Genomic DNA, 7,182 nt, shown 5'->3' on the forward strand with positions numbered 1-7,182 from the left:
TTTTAAACATTTAATACAGTACATCAGCAAACAATAACAAATTATACATAAACAACGGTGTATACCTCCCTCGGAACATGACAGATTAATTGGTGATTTTCCGCAGAGAGATAATATTGTTCCATTCAATTCAATAATCGCACCGAACTTTTAAACTCACCAAGACAGTGAGATGAACAGATTAATCCGCAGTTGTCCATTCGGTACCGCACACGACCCCCCCCGTGCATAAGGAATAGCCGGCAAGATTCGCGCGTGTCCGTGCACGCCCGTGGGTGACGAGAGCCGAGGTCCTGGCTGCTGTGGGTCTGTTTCCGGGACAGGTCGAGGTCGAACTGGTCTAAAGACAGCAGAAGGCACCCGTGTGTCTAAGCCACAGGTCTGTCGGCCTTGGCATTCTTCAAGGTGTCCTTGGGGAGCCGGTGGAGCTCCCTATCCGGGCGAGTTCACCCTCTGAGAGGAAGGTCGCCCTTTCTTCTCCGCCAGATAGGAGCGCCACGGCCCCTCGGCACGCCGAGCTCAGAGCCCGGAGGAGAGTGGACGAGGGAAGTGTGGGATAGGGGAAGCCGACGGCAATGAGCTTGAGGCCGGCCGGCCGGGCAGCTCATCACACTGAACGAACAGGTGAGGTTTATTCCAGGCTGAAAAGAAAAGAGACACAGCGTTTCGGCGGGGGAGACGGCTTCGTCGGAGTGTACGTGTGTGCGCGCAATGCCACTGACTGGCAAGTGGTTAGGATAAGATACACGGGGTCAAGGGTGAAGCGAGGCTTGCTTCTATCTGACGCTGAAATGTGTTTTTTTCCCCTTGCTCTCCAAAACGCCGCTTTGGACCGGTTTGGAGAGCAAGAGACCGAAGATGTGTTGCCCTTTGTGTTTTATCTTGAAGGGCTGGAGTTGGTGTTTTTTCTTTCCTATAGCATGTCTTTGAATAATGCACTGTGCTCCCGTTTTCTCCTCTGTGTCTGTGTGTTGGGTATTCTCTCTGCTCTGCTTTGCTTACGGAAACACAAAAGATGTGGTTGGTTTTGATCAGCGTCCACCTCCCAGTACGTGTGGTTTTTGTTCCAGATTTGTACTGTACTTGTGCGGATTCCTGTGGGAAGATTGAAAAAGGATATCTACTACTGCCTAAAACTGTCAAAGGAAATGCTTCAGGGCACACATGTGCTCAAACCAGGTATGTACAGTACTCTGGGTTTCATCACTCCCATCAAATCGGACGATCCAGCGTTTCCTTCTGCCATGCTTCAGTTGAGGGCCACGCACACAGTTGACAGCTATAATGCAAGCTGTTTTTTAAAGATTATTATTCAGAGGAATCCATGCCAGGAACCCACTGGTTAGGGCGATACCCTCACGTTTGCCACTTGTCTCCCCACTCTTTTGCCTCTCAGCTTTTCTGTTTTCTTTAAATCCTTTCCTCCTCCATCACGGTGGATCAGCAGCAGCACGCGCACCTAGAGCCTTGCACGAGCTGCCCGCTACTTTTTCACAATGAGCTGGGTGTCCTCCGTGCTGGTGCCTTTTATGAAAGAGATCATTATTTTGCAGGCTCAGTGGTCTGGCATACTAGACCCATCATAAAGGCTAATAAACAGTGGCAGAATTTCGGATCGCTTTGCAGTGCCAAGGACAGGGGAGGGGAGACAGGATTTTGCCACCAACTCTGAGATGATAGCAGCCTTTACTGTTTGCTGTCCAGAAATAGCTCTTTGAGCAACTGTACAGAAAGACGAGAGTGCAACTCCAGAGCCTCCTCTGTCTCCGATTCTCTGAGCTTTGGCACAAAGAAGAGAAACCAGGCAGAACGGCGAAGGCTGAGAAGCTTAAAGCTTTCCAAAGAAAAGAGAGAAAAAAAAAGGGAGAGCTAGCTGTGTGGTAAAATCTTGGACAGTCTCTAGCATTCCTGTCTCTTTTTCCACCCCCGGCACGAACAATGTGGAAATTCATCCAGCACTTTAAAGACCACGGAGATTAAGGAATGGCGAAGCAAAAAGAACATATGAAAAGATTTGCCAGCTGGCGGCAATGTAAATAAATACATAGATGTTTATGCATTTAAATAGGAGCTGATTAATCCCGCAGGGTGCAGTTATGAGCCTTTGCACTGGACGTTTTCATAGTCCGGCGCGCGTTTCGGCAGGGAAAGTCATTTTGCTCCTGTATGCAAGTGACCTCTGCTGTCACTGTTACCCAGGCTCGGCTGTATTGAAGTTCGCACAAGCCCATATGCTATATGCTTTTACTCCATTAACATTAAGTGTAAGAGAATCGACCGGCTTATAAAGCGCTGGTTTCCGGTGCCTAGAGAGATGTACGGGGCAGCAGCAGACTTGTTTGTTTTACAGTGCTGTTGAGAGGCTGCCTCCCCAGGTGACTCTGCCAGACTAATGGAGAGCGAGCACTAGCCACACAGCTCCTGCGGGAGGGAAGGGCTGTGGGCTCGCTTGTGCTGGAGGACGCTTGCTCTGTCACACGTGCACACATACACACACGCAGGCCTCCTCATCTCACGCCTGCAGGATCTTGTGCGCAAGGCTGCCTTCGGAAAAAATCACCCTGCATAACGCCAAGGGAGTCGGGCTGTGGTCTTGTAAGTGGGATACATCGTGCTAAAGGCCTGTTAAAATGCAGGGATAGCACAAGAGGGTAGGATGTGGAGTTCAGCCGTGATCAAATAAATGCACAGAGTAAGCACGGAGCACACTGTAAATGTTAGACTTCCTGTACTGTACGCTGTCGTAGATTATATACTACACTCCTTCGTATACCCATTTTCAGTAATGATTTAATCCGCTATCTTGGTTCAGCTGGAGCCTCACCTGGCAGACAGTGGGTGGTAAGTCTACTGCAAGACATGGGCATACAGTACACACACTCCAACATGCGCTGAAAAAATGAATGATGCCAATTAACCTAGCCCCCATGTCCTCCAAGAGGAAACCGGAGCACCCCTGCAGCCGTGAGCAGAACATGCAGACTCCACACAGAAGGCACCCCGGGCTAGACTTGAACCCAGGGCCCAGGGACTGTGAGGCAGCAAGGCTAGTAACTGTACCCACCTTAAATTAATGACTTTTAAAAGAGTAAAGCCCTAATCTACAGCTACTGGACTTCAGTGTTGATGTGACAAAATATCGTTCAGTATATTGTGTGAGACGGAGATCTTTACTGATTTAATTTAAAAAGAAACGTCTCGTCCATCTGCTTGGGAGCGCTGCAGTTTGCTGAAACATGGAGTGGAGCAGAACACTGAGGGAAGCCCTTAGAACTGACCAGCGTCATGTCAGTCCACGTAACGTTCAGAAACAGGACAGACTCCAGCCTGAGCCTCTCGGCTCAAACGCGTTCAGGTACAATGTACAATCAGAGTACAATGAATCGGGTTCACCTGCGCGTTTAAAACACGTGGACTTTTATTACTGACAGTATCATCCCAGCATCGTGCAGTAATGTGACAGGGTGCATCCCTGGTGTGGTTTGAGCTGCAAGGTTTTAAGTCGTTAAAGAAGACTGAGGAATCAACACTTTCAAAAGCGCAGTCATTCCACAGCAGCTCAGGTTCATCGGGAAAAAATAACCATGCGCCACGACTTCGCCAGATCAACAACATGTCAATTCTTTGTGCTACAATATCAGGACACACTGGCATTCTGAATTTAGACGGAAATTGGGGGTACAAACAAAAGAGAAAATACAATAATAAATAAATGGGGCTTGCTATAGTTATGCTTGAGGCTGGTGTCTGAGTAGCTTTATATTGGAGGAAATTCAGAGGATATTTCAGAGGTGGCCTCTGAGATTGTAGCTGACACCTGTGTGTGTTAGAGCAGCCACTGCTTAATATAGCTCCTATTAGTCTTGAGGAGAGCCTCAATCATGAAGATAACTGCAGAAACAACTGAATTAGGAGTTATCACGGGGACAGGCAATAGCTCTTGATGGATGGCACCCTTCACACTAGCAAGAAAATGGTTCTTTCATTGTAGTTAAAAAAGGGAGGAGGGGAAAACAGATATACAAAGGGAAACGCTTGTTTGTATTTGGTCAAAATGCCAATACCTGGATTTTACAGTGCTGCTGTTTATGACATTTTATTTCTAACACGACTGTGTAAGCCGGGTGCTTATTATCGGGGAGGTTTTCCGTGCTGTACACAGTACACTGTTGTGTCCTTTACAGTGTAAACCTGGAAAGCTGATTTACTGCGATTGTATATTTTAGAACATGTGTTAAGGTATGATGAAAACAGCCTACAATTTAAGGTAGGCGGAATGTACACAAAAATGCTAAAATAAAAAAAAACGCTCTATTTGTTTAACTGGGAAGTTAAGCTAAAATGAATGCACCGAGATAGACGCTGAAAGAGACGTTATCCTTTATGGCGTCTTCTTACTCGCATGCCCTAATTTGATTAATTAAATGGAGGCTATAGTTAGATCATTTAACTCAGACGGAGTCTAAAGTCTCATGTTTATTGATTCAAAAAAGGCTTCTTTTGAATCTCTGGGAGGTTGGAAATGCTGGGATTTCTGTAGCATTTCCCAGCATTAAATAGTAATGACCAAATCTGTGTATTTATATAAATATGATATTTAATTATGTATTACTTTTCATTCATTTCAAGGCAGGAAGAACGCTCCAGACTCGCCCTCTGAGGATCACAGCAGATCTGGCTGCTTCAAATCCACTTCCACTGAATAGAAAAAGACACCAACAGCCTTGGCGACAGTAATTATAAAAGATGTGACTGGCTGCAGAGGTAACAAATGAATTCAGACGGAGACGGTTGCCGTAGAACAGGATTTCGTTTCCACTGAGCCTCGGAAAAGTCCTTGAGCTGGAAAACAAAAGGGAATTGCAAGTCAATATTTCTGCAGAGGCGCAAGGTTGCGCGCTAATCAGGGAATCACGCAAGTCTGGAGCGAGTGTGAAGCGAATGAGGATTAAGAGGAGGCGTGTGCTACAGTACATGCCGTTTGTCTAATGAGGTAGCCACCACACCTCCATACATACATGGTTCTGGGCACAAGGTCTGGATTGCAGGAGTGGGGTGCTGTTTTTGGAAAACCTCCCATTAACAAATCAATCAGAACTGATAGGCTTGACTTGTGAAGGTCTGTATTATCGTCCACAGCCCCAGGCCTGAGTCTCCGCCCCTACGCCAGGCTGCAAGCTTACATTTATTTCTTCCCACTTTCTCGTGTTGCCTGCATGCTCTCGCACAGCGCTGGGACTTCACTGAAAAGCACTGGAATGCCATCATCATTACCCGTTTCAGCCAAGAGGACTTTATTCATTTAATTATTCCACGCGTTTTTATAACCGGTCTCATCCCAGTGGATCCTGTCGAAGAAAAGTCTTCACTCAGGTTAGGTGTGGTCAAGCCGAGTCCTTTATTCATGTGCATGAGGAGGATAGATCATGCAGATCTGAGAGCAATCTCTCATACAGATCTACAAAATCCAACTCTCCGAGATGATAAATGCAATGAGTTTTATACAGCAGACTCACACAAGAAAGCTCACTCTAAGTTTCCATATCAGGGGTTGTTTTTCTCTCTACAAACATTTCTTTGTAACTGACCACGTTCTTCTTAAGAAGCAGTTCTACCTTGCATACAGACAAAAGGAAGTATAAAAATAAAAGGTGTGAAATGAGCTAGACATTCTGCGGTTTGTAATAACAATGTCAAAAGGTCAAATAATATGCTTGAATTATCCTTTTATACTGTTGCTAAGCAAAAGGCATATGAGCCAATAAATTATTACTTAATAAAAAGGGCAAATGCTAAAATTCTTCCTCAATCCCAAAGCATCTTGCTTCCAGGAACAGATCCACTTTATCCTCCACTGAAGTTCAGCTCCCACCTGAGTGAGGGGCTCAGCCATTTCGCACCAGCAGCCCCACTGCAACGCAGATCAGAGGCAGGAGAGAGAAACTGCCTCACCAGCTGAATTAAGGAGGAACTTTGGGGAGGAAAGATTGTACCTGCCCAGAGTGGAACTGATCCAGGACACCAGGGTTAACACCCCTACTCTTAGGAACAGCATTACGGGATCTTTAATGAGTAGCCAGGAGTTTGGTTTAACATCTGACCTAAAGAATAGTACCTCCTTCAGAACAGTGTCCCCAATCAACATACACAGGCATGGATTTGGAAATTCTGATACAGACAGAAGAGTGCCACCTACTGGTCTACAAGAGCCCCTTCCAGCAGCGATTTCCCCTAGAAAATTCATTTTGATTTTCCCTAGAAGTCTCCCATCCCTGTACTGGACCAGGCCCTGTCTTGCTTACATTGCCCAGTAATTTTTAATGAGTCTCAGAGAAACTTTCTGGAAACTTGCAAACCTTCAGAGAGCAGTTTTTTTTTTGCAAGGTGCTATACAGTACATTCCAGGTTCTGCCCCCCCAAAAAATGTAAATTTCAATTCATTGCATTGTGTGTGCATGGAGAATAAATGTGTATGCAACACATACCCTAACACATATGTGTATATGCATTCAAAGACATAATAGAATTTGTAAAATCAATATATACTTAATGTTCATCCACGATTCTTTGCTAGAAGCCCACCTCATCAAACTGCAAATTAGTCGCAGACCTAACTTTATTATGTTACAGCTAGGCGACGGGAGCCCATACATAATTCACTAGACTGTCTCTGCGAGCAGCTGATTTAATTCTGCAGAATGGAGTGTGCCGCATGGCTACGTTATGAAATAAGAGCCTCACCAAGCTTTTATTGGCAGGCGGCCTGTGGCATCAGAACGGATGGCTTGCTGCCCAGCCACATTCCCAGTAGTCAGGTAGCGCCGTAGCAATGCGCACGCAAACACACACACACACACGCACGCACGCACACACCCGGACCACATCAATCATCCGTGCGCAGATCCCGAGACTGAGGGAGGTGGGAGTGTGGGGTGAGGCGGGGAAGAGGGCTGTTTTCCTCCAACGCGAGAGTCAAGAAGAGAGCAGCAGCACTGGCACACAAAGGGACTCCGTGCTGCGTCAAGACCCAGCTCAGGTGTTCCTCAAATGCATGGCTGCGTTTGGCCTGGAGATGACACGGCTGACCCAGCTCCCGTGTCACTTGACCATAAGTGCCTGGCATGAGCATGTGATTTCTTACCACCTCGCATGCTCCCCCCCCGAATCCATATTCAGCTGTTG

General features: G+C 46.5%; 1 long non-coding RNA gene across 1 annotated transcript; it reads left to right on the top strand.

Moving 5' to 3' along the window:
• Positions 1-270: 270 nt before the first annotated feature.
• On the top strand, positions 271-6,182 carry LOC148652835 (uncharacterized). The gene is made up of 3 exons (XR_015925436.1): positions 271-624; positions 1,071-1,179; positions 4,630-6,182. It is a non-coding gene; the product is annotated as an uncharacterized LOC148652835 (long non-coding RNA).
• The last annotated feature ends 1,000 nt before the right edge of the window (positions 6,183-7,182 follow it).

Source organism: Lepisosteus platostomus, chromosome 11 (genome assembly GCF_059453375.1).
Source record: "Lepisosteus platostomus isolate fLepPlt1 chromosome 11, fLepPlt1.hap1, whole genome shotgun sequence".
Lineage (NCBI taxonomy): Eukaryota > Metazoa > Chordata > Actinopteri > Semionotiformes > Lepisosteidae > Lepisosteus > Lepisosteus platostomus.